This window comes from Puma concolor, chromosome E2, assembly GCF_028749965.1.
Source record: "Puma concolor isolate L17-30 chromosome E2, mPumCon1.1.hap2, whole genome shotgun sequence".
In the NCBI taxonomy this organism is placed as follows: Eukaryota; Metazoa; Chordata; class Mammalia; order Carnivora; family Felidae; genus Puma; species Puma concolor.
In genome coordinates, this window is record NC_141681.1 from 43,084,089 (window position 1) to 43,100,032 (window position 15,944).

At 54.6% G+C, this 15,944-nt stretch overlaps 1 protein-coding gene across 1 annotated transcript in view; it reads right to left on the reverse strand.

Moving 5' to 3' along the window:
* Window positions 1-15,944, reverse strand: part of PEPD (peptidase D) — a 111,013-nt gene that overhangs the window by 42,468 nt on the left and 52,601 nt on the right. The gene's annotated exons all lie outside the window — the stretch shown is intronic.

Here is a 15,944-nt window from a genome sequence, read left to right on the forward strand (position 1 = left end):
CAGGGTCAGGAAGGAGCCAGGTGGAGGAAGAGGACGTCCAGCAGGCAGCAAGTGAGGCCCAGTCCTCTCAGGCCTGCCCTCCCTGCTTCCGATAAAGGACTGAGATGGGGCAGGCGGGGGCTGTAACACTAGACGGTCATAGACATTTGAGGACAGCAGAGACAAGGAGCCCAGACAGACATCAGCTCCCACGGGGAAGGAGCCCCAGGGCGCGAGTCTGTTGCACCATGAGAGACAGGGAGGGATGCTCAGGGGTGGGGTGGGACAAAGGAGGTGTTGGGGCAGCCAAGTTCGGGCAGCTGAGGTGACGGCTCCCTTGTCTACTCCGCACTTTCAGGCAGAGGAGAGAAAAGGCCCAGCCCCCCAGGACTGTCCCAGTAAAGCCACCAAGCTGAGGAGGATCCTTTGTTTTCATTTCCAAATTCAAAGGGCCCTGGGCTAGGCTAAGCCAGGGTCTGATCCTGACTCAAAGCCATAAGGGACCCTGGTGAGCCCAACACAGAGGAGCCTCAGCTGTGGCAGCCCAGGGGGCTGGGAAAATTGAGGCCCCAGAAGCCAGTTTCAGAAGTTTATGAATAATAAATGCAATTAATGTGATGGAAAACAGAATCTGGAAGCTAAGCTGAGGCCCCAGGGCGGGTGACTCACCAGGTCACCCTCCCTTGTCACATCTCTGCCCAAGACTCTCAGAATAGACAGGTGGTATGGAGGCGGGGCATCAATCCCTCATCTGGCTATAACCCAGAACAGAGGACAATTGAGGCCTGGGTCTGGCTAGAGGACAAAGGCTAGAGAACCACCCCCCCCTTCTCTAGCCCCGGGCACAGTGCACCAGGTGGTAGGCTCCTAGCCCGAATATGTCTCTCTGGCCTCAGTTCCCTTCACTGTCAAATGGGGATGACAAACATACTTTGGATGTTGTCACGTAAGTGCTGACCTCAGAATCTCCAAAGGCTGCAAGCAGAGGACTGCCCCGGGCCCTCACACGACATTCCCATGGTGTCCCCCACTTGGGCTCTGACACCAGCTCCACATTGAGGGCCTCCTGCTAGTCTGAGGCCCATTCGCATGGCGGTGTCCCCTTCAGGCTCTCAGTAGGTCCTCTGCCTGCCTCGTGCAGGAGGAGGGGAGCAGGTGTGGAGGAAGGTGCTGGCCTCCAGGAAGCAGTGAGGAAGAAGACAGGCGGGAAGATCAGGGGGAGGAGAGGAAGAACCTGAGGTTCAACCGGCCCAGAGCTCCCCCTGACTTCCCAACCCCAGGCTGGTTTCAGGGTTCTGCTCTGGCCTAGGGGAAGTGGGGGAAAAGGATGGGGTGGGGGGAGGGACGGGCTCTAAGTGCCTCACTTGAGGCTGGCACGAGCTTTCTTCCGTGTCTCCCACTGGCCCAGGGCAGGGTGCTCCTGCTTGACAGGCTGGACACAGCCACGAGCTCCAGGCGGCCTGAGGCTGAGGAGACACTTACCCCACCACGGGCCACAAGCCTGGTGCCCCCGGGAGGCCTCGGCAGATGCCGCAGACCCTCCTCACTCTCCCCACGAGGGCGCCAGGGCCGTCCATGAAGATGGGTGAGGTATTACCAGGAAGGCTCTCTCACTTACTACAAATTGCGCCTTTATGGGAAAATCAATGACACTGCCTCCTTGGTCTTCCACACTTGTTGCTGGTCTAAAGTAATTACTCGGCAGGGCGACAGGCCGGAACTGGACTGGTGTTCCCGGGAGCGCCCGCTGGCCCCCAGCCCTGCAGCCTGGGGAGCCCAGGAAGGGAAGCTGTCTGGAGAGCTCCATCCATCACACCCGGCTCTCTGTGCTTGCTCCTCGGGTCTGCTGGAAACACACATACTGTGTGCCAGCCACGAGGTGCCATGATCGCGGGGTGAGCAGGGCGGATCCAGGCCCTCTGTCCAGAGAGAGACAGAGGTTCCCTGAGTGAAGGTGCACAAGGCAGAAACCATGTGGGGAGGGGACCCGTGGGAAGACTCCCTGGAGGAGGAGGTCAGCAGAGAGGGCAGAGCAAATGGGAAATCCAGAGGCAGAGAGATGTAGGGCATGTGAAAGGAACAGCAGCAAGGCCCGAGGAGACAGCCGGAGCTCGGGGGGTGGCACAGAAAGCAAAGAGGCGGGGGACCCGAGGATGTGGCCTGGGAGGCCAGAGAAAAAAAGCCCCTTCCGCCTCCGACCCTCAGAATGGCCGTGGCAACCCTTCCCGGCAAAGCCACTCTGAACGCTAACTTCTCGCTATAGTCTACCTCTTTCTTCCAAGATTTCTTTAAATGATAGCTTGTTTAACTACCAACATCAATTGGCCGGCAATTGCATGAACAAATGCTTCTCTGCTTGTCTCCAAGTTCAGCCACTTTTATTTGTCCCCGAGTATTTGGCAGGAACCAGTTACATCAATAAAGAAACGTCAATTTTTAACAGCCACATGAGATGCAAAAGCTTCAGATGGATTTTTCGTCAGCAAACAGGGCGCCTGGAGGAACAGTTATTAACAGCCATTGGAGACACACGGGCAGGCCCGGGAGACAGGGCTCCAGATTTAGCCTGGATTAAGGAGCCACTGCAGGCACCGGACCTCTCGACATCATAAATAATGCTGAAATTTTACACTGTGGTTGAACTCCTCGTTGTCACATCGTTTAGTCGCGGGGTGTGTGACGCTCTATAGCAAACTGACAAATCTCTTTCTCAACTGCTAAGTGGATAGAGCCCATCGGAATAAATCCAACCAAATTGCCCGCTACAGGTGAGCAGGCAGCGACACAAGGCAGAGAATGTGCAGAGGGTGGTGGCATCAGAAACAGCTTGGACAGTGATTTCCGGAGGCACCTGGACTGTGCGGTGAGGGGCCTGTCTTCTCGGTGCCCCTTGCCATTTACTGCCACATTGCCTTATGGTTGGAAGAGGTGGGGTTGCAAACCCTCAATAAGACAGGAGTCTGATGCCCAGGCTCTCCCCCAAAACAGCCGGGTCGCAGCTGAGCTAATGACAGGGCAGAGAAAAGTAATATAGGCAGAATAACGTAGTGACGTGTCTCACCATGAAATATGAGGATGGGGAAGTGTGTTCATATAACGGGTGATCCTCCTGGAGAGCCGGAAATAACCCTCTGAGTCCTACAGGCTGGACCACTGCCCAGACGGAAGTCCCACGGACATCACTGACCAAAGAGACTTCAGGAAGCATTGGGGGAACTGAGGCAGGATCTCAGAGGGCAGCCCCTGGGCACTGGGTTTCTGGTACACACACTCAGCTGAGCACAGGGTAAAGAGACCCATCTGCTCCCTGGGACTGGAGAAGCGTCCCAGCGGCAGGGATGCTACACCTCAATGGGGCACCCCCTCTGCCAGGCCCACGCTGTGCCTGTTCGGCGGGAGAAAGAGTGCCCGTCTTACGATCCCACCCTGGCTCAGAGCCCCAACCAACACAGCGGGGTGCTTCCTCTCTTGGGCCAGACTGGCCTAACTTTGTGGTCATCAGACAATGGAACCTGCAGGGCACCAAGAGGCAGATCAAAGGGTTCCACTGGCCCTGCAGCCCGATAACATGAAAAGGCCAGACCACACCAACAGCCCAGCTCTGGCAGGGCAGCTGTCCTGGAGGAAAATGTTCTTTCTGCACTGGTTGCTCTCCTCAGAGTGGTAGACTGGAGCCTCATAATGGCAGATCTCTGGGACTGACGGGTGGTGGTCCCTCCCCATTCTTTAACAGGAACACAGGAAACAAGCAGAATGCTTTCCAGCAAAAAGGGATCTGTTCTCCAGGACAAGCTGGTGGCACCATTCTCCTCCCTGAAGTGCAAAAGCGTCTGTTCTTGGAAGGGACCTGGAGTAGAGGTTTGGGGTCATGGCCCAAGGAGGAAAAAGTGTGGTGTTGCTGGGGCCCCCATAACCTGGCATGTCTCACATGCACTCACAGCCCTCAGAGTATTTGGGCTGGGGCTGGGTCCTGCACTTCCTGGCCCCGTACCTGCCCTGGGCTGGGCTCTTAAGCTTTCGGGGGCCATGACCTCTGCCTGGATTGGGAGCCTCCAAATCCTCTCCCAGAGGGGCCAAACCTCAGGCAAAGTTGGGTCAACACCAAGGCTTTCTCCCCTGTGCACAAGGGCAGTGGGAAGGGGGGCCCAGGCACGGGCAGGCTGGCCTCTGTGCAGACTGGTTGGAATGCCTATTGAACCCCCCTGGGCATCTGGGTCTACTGCGGGACCCAAGCCATTGGTCTTAGCTTCTGAGAGCTCTCTGCAAAGGAGACGCTCAAGGTAAAAGGGACCTGAAGCAAACATGACCGCTACAGCTGGTTCCTCCTCTGTCTGCAGTCACGGAGCGCATCAGTGTCCTCCTGAAGGGTGGCTGGCGCCCCCGACGGTCAGCCTGCTCTGTGACTACATCGGCTCACTTCCTCTCAGGTGCTACGACCCTCGGGCTTCGATTAATGCCTCGTATAAACCCTCCAGAGCAAATGCCAAACTTTACAAGATGAGGTTCCAAGAAGTGTCCTTAATGATTTTATGCTGGCTTTTCCTCAAGCACAGCAATGGTCCATTTATAACGACTCTAAATGACATCCAGTGGGACCTGTCGTAAGATGGGTGACCTTGGCTGGAAAGGAACTTGCCCCACATGCTCCTCTGATCTTCCACTGCTGCCTCAACTTCCCCAGGCACAGGTGGTCTGGACTCTTCTTCCAGCGTTCCCCACCTCACTTAGTAGCAACTCTATCCTTCCACGTGCTCAAGTCAAAAACCCTGGAGTCACCCTTGATGTGACAGCAAATGCTGCTGGCTCTACCCGGTCCGGAGTGGATTTCCTGAGCATCGCTGGGCCACCAGGTTCACCAGGCCTGGCATAAAATATGCCCAGAACTTGCCTGCTTCTCCCCTCCAACACTCTGACTCCAGGCTGGTGCCCTGTCACCTGTCAGCCCTTAGGGGCCTCCTCACTGGTCCCCCTGCAGTCAGCTCTCCGGTGACCACCAGACCAAGTCCCTCCTCTGCTCGACCTCCAGCCCCAGCCCCGGTCCCTCTTCTCTGCCACTCAGGCCTCTCCTGACACCCCAGGGCTCAGCCCCCCAGCACCTCCAGGTCTTGTTGGACCTCTACACAAGGCCTTCAATGCCACCCTACTCAAAACCGCAAACCACTCCCAGGACTCCCTCTGTTATCTTTCCTGGTTTTATTCTTCCCTGGTATTTGCTACCACCAAAAATGCTGTACATTTTACTTATTTATTTTGTTTATCTCCCCTCTGGAGCTTCACAGACAGGTTTTCTTCTGTTCTGTCTCCCTGCTCCTAGAACAGTGCCTGGCAGCTGTAGTTACCCAATAAATTTTTATAACCCAACGAACTGGCACAGGCAGGCTGGGAATGAGCCAGTACTCACTGGCCCACACGTGACCTGCTTGCCAAGAACAGAGGTGTGTGGCAGGGGGTGGGGGGGGGAGGGCATGTGTCAGCCTGCTCGGCCGAGAGCTACAAGAAAGTCAAGAGAGTTTCTGCTGTGCTCCAGGCAAGCCATCTGCATGATCGAATCGGAGCTCCCTGAGCTGGACAACCCTAGGTGCAATTCCTAGCAAGGTTCGGCTGCACCAACTACATCTGGAAATGTTTTGGAAAATCCTGGTCTTGTAGGGACAATGAGTCCGGTTTATGCAGGTTCCATCAAGCCCACAGAGATCAGCTCTGGCTTTCCCAGACCTCCTGAGATGGCATCGTAAATCTGCCTTCAAAAATGCCCTGGCATTTCACCTCTTGCTCATCAGCCTGGCCAGCCCTGGGGCCACCTGTGAGCGATTGCCACACGTGCCACATTGCAACACCAGCACACGCCCCTTATCTGCCAGCGCAGGGGCACAGATCCAATTCCCCGATAACCACTGGGCCATCGGGTTCACCAGGGCCAGTGACCACATCCACAGGAAGGGAGGCTGCCTGGAAGGGTGCACGGCCAGGGGTGAGGTGGGGGGTGGGACACGACCTTGTTCTGACACACATGACTTTGGCCCCAGTCGGGTGGACGCTACTTGGACCCTGAGTCCTCCGAGGGGTGAGTGAGGAGCCATCCTTCCCTACCACCAGAGGAGGAACAGGAACGTTTATTGAGCACCTGCTCTGTGCCAGGCCACCCTAGGCCCTGGGGCTCTGACTGCAGCCTGGAACCTGCTGGGCCTGGGCTCCTGGGACACCGTCCATCCCTGCCAGTGACCTCTGCCTACCCCTCCAACTGCTTTGTTCCAGACTTGTTACCTGTGCAGGGTCACAGACAAGAGGCTGCAGCAACCTCTGAAGGCCACACCTGGCTCTCAGGCAACGGCTCCTGGGCTTTCTGGCTGAGGCTGACCCTGGCCGGGGTGGGGGCAGGGGTGAGCTAAGCCTCCTACCCCTTCCTAGGCAGGGGTGGAAACTTCTACCTTAGGTCGAGGTGGCCAGATTCTGCCCCGATTCTGGCTTTAGGTTATATGTCACCATAATTCAGACCATCAACATTTTGCCCTTTCTAATTTTTACAGGTGTTTTAAAAACCAGGACCCCTTCCCCTCCCCCCCACCCCCCCAAACGAGACAACCGGGCCTCTGTGGTGCCCTGCGTCCTACAGTGGGAGCTGCTAGGCTTTGAATCCTGGCTCATCTGCCTGCCAAAGGTATGACCTCATCAAGTGACTCGGCCTCTTTGTCCCGCACTTTCCTGGCCCACGGAAGGGACTGAACAGTAGTCCCTACCCTTGAGCAGAGAAGAGCAAGGGGCCCAGACCAGGCTGCTGTGTGATCAGACCTCAGAAAATGCTGCCACCACTGCCGCTGTCCCCGGAACTACACCCCACGGAAGCAGGGCCATCCCTTTGCGTTGTGTCCCCAGAGCTCAGGACAATGGCAAACGCTTGTGAGAGAGGAGTGGTCTGACCGAGGGGACATGCCCCAGCCTCATGGGTTTTGCGTCTTACATGCTGGTCCAAGAACTCCTCCCCAACTTCCCCTTGCCTCTCCTGGAAATCACCATCTTCCTGTCCCCACATGTCACCACTGTGTCACTTCTAAGACCCCAGAACTACTGCCCCTGGCTCCTCCCTGCTCTTCTACCTGGATGGCGACCGCAGATTTGTACCCTGTCCCCGGGAAAGTTGTTGGGTGTTGTCAAAAGACTCACCTACTGCCTGCCCTGGTTCCTGTGCCTCTTGCCCAGGGCCAAGGGGGACCTCCAAGGGCCAAGCCTGTGCGCACACACACACACACACACACACACGCCTGTGGCCCCAGGCAGGGAGTGTGAGGAGGTGTGCTTAGTGGGTATGCACACCACACACACACTTGTTGGAGGCTGGGGCACTGAAATACAGCCAGGCCCTGACTGAAAGTACAGCACCAGGGCCCGGGGGATCTCTCTCCCGTCCAAATCCAAGGGCCTCATAAAAGCACAGCCCGAAGGCAGAGTCTCTGCCATTTTAGGCAGGAAATATGACTGGGAGGCAGGAGGCAGGACAGAAACCAGACAATGGGCGCCAGGGGGAGCAAAACCGGGTCTGCGCAGCACGGCCCGAAGCCACCAGGCAGCCAAGCCAGAAGTGGGGGACTCACTGCCATTCCTCCTCTCCCCTCTCCCCACCGTCTGTGAGTCCTCAGCTCCTGCTCCAAACTCACCCCCCACCCGCCCTCTCCTCCCACAGCAGCCTCCCTGCCTGCTGCCCTCTGTCTACTTGCCACCCAAAGCCACAGTTTCAGCTGGTCAGGTCCCTCCCCCGTCACAGAAACCTCTGAGGGGCATCTCACTGAGACCTCGCCCCGCCACCAACTCCTCTCTTAGCTGCCAGGCCCCACCCACTGTGCCCTCTGACCACCCGGCAAGTGCCGGCTAGCTCCTCGCCCCCTCTCAGTCTCAGCTTGAGGGTCATGCTGGGCCAAGACAGCTCCCTGTTCTTTCCTGGACTCCAACTTCCCACCACGTGTCATTCTCCTGCTTGTCTGTCTCCCCCTCTGGAATATCAGCCGGGAATCTGCCCCCCACCACCCGCCCACCCCGGGCCAGCCCAAGCCCTTCAGAATGCCAGTACTGCTGAGTTACCTAATGAACCAGCAGACAGGAAACCAGGCCTGATTTCTGCAGGGAGCAAAGGCAGTTATGTATGGGCTGAGTTGTGTCCCCAAGAATTCTTATGTGGAGGTCCTAACCCCACTCCATCAGAATGTGACCGTATTGGGAGATGGGCCTTTGAGGAGGGGATTAAGTTAAACTGAAATCTTTAGTGGGGCCCTAATCCAGTCTGACTGGTGTCCTTATAAAAAGAGGAAATTAACACAGAGACACCAGGATGTGTGCCCACGGAGGAAAGGCCACGTGAGGACACCAAAAGAAGGCAGCCTTCTGCTGGCCAGGGGCATAGGCCTCAGAAGAAATCAAATCTACTGACACCTTGATCTGAAACTTCTAGCCTCCAGGACTACAGGAAAATAAACTTCTGTTGTTTAAGCCCCTCCGTCTATGGTACGTTGTAATGGCAACCCTAGCAAACAAGGTACCTTCGGGACAGAGGGATGAGAATGGGCTCCAGAGGGAGGGAGGCTGTGGCCACAAACCACCAGGCCTGAAATCACCCATGACCTGAAAGCTGAACTAGAGTCCTGCCAGGGTCAAAGCCAAGACCTTGGAGGAGCGGGGAGGAGGGGGAAGGGGAGGAGGAGGGAGAGGAGGAGGAGGGGGAAGGGGAGGAGGAGGGAGAGGAAGTGGAGGGGGAAGGGGAGGAGGAGGGAGAGGAGGGGGGAGGGAGAGGGAGAAGAGGAGGGAGAAGGGAGGGGGAGGGAGAGGCGGAGGGGGAGGGAGGGGGGAGGAGGGAGAGGAGGGGGAGGTGGAGAAGGAGGAGGAGGAGGGGGAGGGAGAGGGAGAAGAGGAGGGGGAAAGGAGGGAGAGGAGGGGGAGGGAGGGGGAGGAGGGAGAGGAGGGGGAGGGAGGGGGGAGGAGGGAGGGAGAGGAGGGGGAGGGAGGGGGGAGGAGGGAGGGAGAGGAGGGGGAGGGAGGGGGGAGGAGGGAGAGGAGGGGGAGGGAGGGGGAGGAGGGAGAGGAGGGGGAGGGAGGGGGGAGGAGGGAGAGGAGGGGGAGGGAGGGGGGAGGAGGGAGAGGAGGGGGAGGGGGAGGCGGCGGGGAGACGGAGGATGTGAGGAGCCCCTCCCTCAGGCCAGCTCCAGCCACAGCTGTGTGGCCTGCAAGGAGGGGCCGGGATCTCTGTGGCAGAAAAGTGAAGTGGACCCACCGCCAGCCCGTCCCCAGCCCCACAAGGAAGGACTGCCAGTGCGGAGCGTGCAGACCGTAACCTCTTGGAGATTCATTTCTTGCCTCTTCAAAGCATTATAGATTGATTGCCAAGTCTTGCCGTAAATCAAAAGAAAGTCACTACTCATTACCTACTTAGAATTCCCGGAGTTCTTCCTGGGAAACCATTTCTCAGCTGTTTGATCTCTGAGCCACCAGCACTATCTCTAGGCATGCCACCCATCACGGCAGCCACCAGACACTTTCTTCTTCCAGGCTCCTTTCTCAGCACCTAGATGAATTTCCACCTTTCTCAGTTTCAAGAAGAGCTGCCAAGACAAATGATTCAAAGACTCCAGGACTCCAGCTCACGCTGAAAATATATGGACTGCGTACAGCCTGTTTGGAAACATCCCACGCCGGAGGGAAAGGCACGAACCACACTCGTGTCGGACAGGTCATGCTGGCGGCCAGGCCCCAGACTCACCAGGACACCAGGACGCTCTCTTGTGTCCTTTTGCTTGTGGGACAGTGACACTTGTCCAGCTTCAGCTAGCAGCAGCTGCCCTTTCCCTGGTCAAGACCCTCCTACCCCTGAGCAGAATGTCCCCAAGGGCCCCAGGAACTCACTAGCTGGCCGGGGCTAGTAGGAGCAAGGAAGTGCCTCACTGGAAACTGTGCATCCAGGAGGGGCCTCCTTCCCAGTCCTGCAGCTGGTACCATCTTCCCAAGGAACCCCTGCCCCAAAAGGGCTCCTTCACCCCTCAAGAGACCAAGTGGTGCTCGGCCGACATCAGCTTCCCCCACCCAGAGTGTCTGTCTCTACATCCACCAGCCGGCTCCAGCAAGAGCAGTCAAACCCCACTTCTCTTGCTGGGATGAACAGCAAGACAAAGTAACACAGCAAAAACTAAGTCCGGCCGGGCCCTGACCCCTAACAGCCACCAGGCGTGTGCTGTGGCGGGGGGCTGGACGGGCAGGGCCTTCCACCAACGAGCCCCAGTCACCCCTGGCTGGAGGGCAGGGGACAGTGCACCTGGATCTTGCCAGGAAACCTGGAAGACCCGCCCGGGCAGCCCACAGTGCTGTTCCTGAAGGTCATGAAATGGGGGCAGCCCCAGCCCAGGCCCAGACACAGGTCAACAACCACCACTCACGAACAGGGGAGCCAGAGTACTGTCACACGCGAGGGTGTGTGGCACACTCACAGAGGGCGGCCCCAGGGGAAGGCACAACGCAAGAGCAGAGGGGGCGGGGGAGGTGCGGGCGCTTGTGCTGCGCCACCAGAGCACCGTCTTTTCTAACAAAACCGTAGAATGCACATGAATGCGGCCGGCTGGGCCTGTGAGGAGTGGTGCCGGAGCTGGGAGAAGCCAGCCTTCACGGCCGGGGTCTCGCCCAAGGGCAGTGGCTGCCATCTCATTCCGCTCGGAGAAGCGGGGAGCAGGAGAAGACCTTGGAGCACGGCAGCGCCAGAGGCCCGGGAGGAGCCTGCGATGTTCCACGGTGACAACGTGGAAGCCCAGACCCCCTGGCCTGCCACCACCAGCAGCCATCAGCGGCCTGGCTTGCAGACGCCTGCATCTCTCCTGGACCCAAGTACCACGTGTGGGGTCCCGCATCGGCGAGGGCTGCAGGAGAACAGCAGTAGAGTGGGGCAGAGCTGCCCCAGCCCCTCTGACCGGCCACCCCGACCCCACACCCTCCTCTGGGGCGGCCGCAAGTGGAGGCAGCCGGGGCGAGGACGGCAGCCTGGACTTCGGTGACCACTGGAGGAAGCCGGAAGGCTCGCACTGACTGCACGCACCATCTAGCCTGCACACCAGAGACCAAGGGGAGCCGCGACGCAGGCCAGCAGCCGGTCTGGCCTGGGACTGGGGGCCCTGGGCGACTTGTGTGGGACACGAGCCTGGCTTCACAGAGAACCCAGCACCTAGAGCCTGTCGTTGGGGCCTCTAAGTGGAAAATCCCTCTCTGTGGTTTCATCAAAAACTACCTCCAGGTTTCAAGAGCAGACATGCCTGCTGGCAGATAGGGAAACGGGCTTTCTGAGTTCCTGGATTCAACCCTTCATGACATCTACAGAATTCTGAGTTAGGAGGGGAAAACTCCCAGCCCAGAATAATTGCTCCCACAGGGAGCATCTTTCTGCACCAGCATGTAATAGGCCTGGATGAGAATTTTCTAAAGACCGGCACCAAACCTCACCATATGATCACAACTGTCTGCCTACTCTGGGCGCGACACCCGGACAAAGGCTCCTACTGGACAGCTCTGCGCTGACGCTCCTGGGACTTGGGAGCCCTGCTCTCTGGTGGTCAGAACTGAACAGGACTACTCCCCCTCCCCGATGGACACGGGTCCACAGGCCGCATCCCCACCCCTCCTGCCTGCCACTGGGCTCCTTCAGGGGGTGCAGGGAAAGAAAGGCTCTTCCGGGGTGGGGGTGAGGCCTGGGGGCACCTGGCAGGTAACCTGTAAAAGACTGAAGCCAACCAGAAATTTACACACGAAACATGAGAAACAGTCTTTTTTTCCCCCTACAGCTCTCCCATTTTTCTTAAAATACATGACCCTTTGGCTCTTATTTTTCCTGCTTTTGATAGAGACGTTGGTATGAGAAATCTTTCTTGACTCTGAAAGCAGCTGCGGCCTCAGAGTGATGAAAAGGGTGATGGAAGAGGGCCGCCTGGCGCTGGGGGGAGTGGGGAGTGACAGGGTGGGGTGGGGTCTGTGGTGGGTGCCTGTAGCTACTCAGTGCCCACTGGGTTGCTACTCCTTGGGAACTTCAGCCCAAGGTTACCATCCATTTCAATTTCTAGGAAAAGCCAGAAAAGTCTCCTGAGTTTTCATTATTGAGGCTAAACAACCAGAACAAACCCAAAAACCCCACTGTGTGAGCCCAAGGAAAGCCACCTATGTCCTAGAGTCTAGCCCAGAGGCTACCAGTTTACAAACTCTGGCCTTTGTCTTGCTAGAAAATTCCTCCTTGGGAGTGAGAAGTGGGGACACCCAGGGTCTTCCCACCAGGACCCTAACCTGACAGAAGCTTCTGGAAGCCCACGGGAGCTACAGGCAAGTCTCACATGGGCCCCAGAGGGTAAGGCAGGCCAGCTAATGGGGTGTGGCCAAAGCCAACTCAGCCAACTCAATGGTCCGCTACAGAGAAGAAGAGGTCTTCTACCGCCACCAAGAGAAGGCTCAGCATTGCTACAGCCGGACCAAAGTCGTGGTAGCCAAGTCATAAACAAGGATAAGTAGTGAGCAGTAGAGCCGGTATATGGCGGTTACCATAAGTGAATGAGAAGAGAAGCAGGAGAACTTTCTACTGGTGCAGAAGTGGGAATCATGACAGAAAAGATAAGGGCCAGAGGAGGCATCCAGGGGACCCCATGCAGAGCAGGAATTTAAAAGGAAGATCCTGAAGTGAGGAAAGGTTTCATTGTTCAGATTAAAGAACCAGATCTTGGGGCGCCTGGGCGGCTCAGTTGGTTAAGCATCACACTCTTGATTTCGGCTCAGGTCATGATCCCAGGGTCGTGGGATTGAGCTCCATGTCGGGCACCGTGCTGAGCATGGAGCCTGGTTGGGTGTCTTTCTTTCCTCTCTGCCCCCACCCCTCATGTTTTCTCTCTCTCAAAATAAATGAACAAACATTAAAAAAAAAAAAGAAAAAGAACCAGATCCTAGGCTCACAGGGACAACTCTAATCCTGTCTGCATGGCTTCTGGCCCCCAAACAGGTCACCACATTAGCTTCTGTAACTGAGAAGGAAGCCACAGAGAAACTGGGGAGTGACGTCTGTCAGAGTGACATGATAAATAATAGTATCCCAGGTCTCGGATAATGTGACCCAAGAGGATAAATGCCCCTGGGGAGTGACCAGGGAGATAACAGGAAACACACAGGTGTGATATTCCCACTTGAGTGTGCAAACAGCCACCACTGCTGGCCTGTCCTGCATGGACAGACCAGCCTTGCTTGTGGCCAAGCTGCTCCTGACTCCACAGGGCTGTTGCTGACATCACAGGACCTATCACCTAGATCACAGTCAACCTGCTGTGTCCTCTACCCCGTCTGGTCTGTGTGTGATGTATGATGCTCTACCCGCCACTGGCCTAAGTCAGAACACACCTGATCTATGTCTCGACCCTTGAACCGTGTGGCCCTCCGTACCCCCCAAGACCCTTGCTGACCACTGGCTGCAGAACTGTATGCTAACGCAAAGAGCTCACACCTCTTCTCAAGGGGACGCCTTTGCCTGGGCCTTCAGGCCAGCTGGCAAGGCTGGTGGGATTCTGACACCCTAAGTACGGCTGGAGCCCAGACCAGCACCAAGAAACAGCACCAATCCTTGGGAAATCCCGTCACCCTCAGAATAAAGAAAGACTCCTATAAGCATCAAGGCAAGAAAATTACAAAGTTCCCTAGAAAGGAGAAAGAAGATGATTTGCCTAAGATCTCTGGCAACAATGGAGGGTATGGTTTCATGGAATGAAGATTCAATACCCAGTGAAACCATCCTTCACAGAGGAGGCAGCAGAAAAACTCTCCGATGTGCAAGGTCAAAGCGAAAGCATTCAAGGAAAGGAAAAACATGGTACAAAACAGGGGTCCACACTGGATTCAGTGAGACAGTGCTAATTCTGAACTGTTACAAACATGATTATAAAACAACACAAATGTTGAAAATAACTGCTGGAAAGAGAAGTCAGATAGTAAAAAACTGGAAGGCAGAGGTGGTGGGGGAGGATAAAGAGTAAAACCATGCTGAATGTCTCATTTTTCAAAGTGAAGAATCGATATTTTTCACAGAGGTAGAGACTATAGAGAAACACAGGGCCTTTCTTCTTAATTTAAAAGTAACTCTACACCAAAAGTGGAATGTGTAGAACAAAGAAAACTTCAGCAACTTTCCAGAATGACAAAAAAATTTAAAATCCTGAAAGGTGGTACAGAGCCAGAAAGCACCAAAGCGCATGAGAGAGGAAACCTTCTGGTCATCAAGACGGATGCAAATGGCTCTCCTAACACCTAGGGGCCCTCCATCTGGAACACAAAAACTGTAGCTGAGAAAGTTAAAAGCAAGAGTAAGCAAAGATACACCAGGAAAATGCAAACACACACACACACACCCACCCACCCACACACACACGCACACACACACACACACACAACACACACACACACACACACACACTTAATATCAAAACCAGTAGCAGATAAAGTCAAATTCAAGACAAAAAAGATTAATTAGGTCAACAGGGGTTCCTCGAAGCTGTACAAAAGTAAAATACAAAATAAAAAACATAACAACCATGGGAATGAATAAAACACAAAAATCTGTTAAGAACCACAGAGGAATTCATAAAACCACCTCTCTTAATCCTAGAGAAAATGTACAAAATTAAGGGACGAGGCAGAAAACTGGAATAAGATGAGAAACCATACATCAAAGCATGTACTCTAAAAATACAAAATTAACATTTTCCAATAAATGTTTAATGTTTGATTTTATCCCATAAAATACTGACAAAAATAATTTTAAATAGGTCACAAAGAAAAATCTCAAAATTAAGGAAAATAAAATTTACATAGACTACACTTTTTTTTTCTTAATTTTTTTTTAACATTTATTTGTTTTCAAGAGATGGAAAGAGGGAGTGCGAGTGGGGGAGGGGCAGAGAGAGAAGGAGACATCAAATCCGAAGCAGGCTCCAGGCTCTGAGCTGTCAGTGCAGAGACCGATATGGGGCTCGAACCCACTAACCGTGAGATCATGACCTGAGCTTAAGCCGGATGCTTAACCGACTGAGCCACCCAGGTGCCCCTACATTTTCTAACTCCAGTGGAAACCAGTAACCAAAAGTTAACCAAGAAAATTAACCAACCACATCTATCTGGAAATGAGAAGAAATGCTCTTAGTCCATTTCTTAGGTCAAAAATCAAATCAGCTAAAACTTCTTAGGATATGGTAAAGGCAGCATTCAAAAATATATGAGCCAAAATTCATTTATTACTCAACAAGAAGAAGATTGGAAAAAAATGAAGTTTCAACTGAAGAAGTTTAAAGACAGATGTTCATAACGAGGTCAGGAAGGGAGGAGAAAGGAACAAGCATAAAACTGGGGATCTAGGAGGCAGATCAGCAGTGGAGCTGATAATTACATCTGGAAGCTGATTGTATGAAGATACCATCAAAGTGGCCACACAAAGCTTCCCCATACAGAAAGAGCAGGCAGTCAGGAACAGGAAAGGAAACGTAACTAACAGACACAGAGCAGGTTTTCACATTTAACATAATAAAATAACCCGGTTCTAATAAGTTCAAAATTCTTGATGAGAATAAAAACGTTCCAAGAACTAGTTTAATATTACATGTCAACTATACTTCAATTTAGAAAAATAGATAAGGGGCGCCTGGGCGGCTCAGTCGGTTAAACGTCCGACTTCAGCTCAGGTCACAATCTCGCAGTTCGTGGGTTTGAGCCCTGCATCGGGCTCTGTGCTGACAGCTCGGAGCCTGGAACCTGCTTAGGATTCTGTGTCTCTCTCTCTCTTTCTCTCTCTCTGCCCCTCCCTGACTCATGCTCTGTCTCTCTTACTCTCAAAAATAAATTAAAAATAAATAAATAAAAGATGGGGCGCCAGGGTGGCTCAGTCAGTTAAGCATCTGACTTCAGCTCAGGTTATGATCTCACGGTTCGTG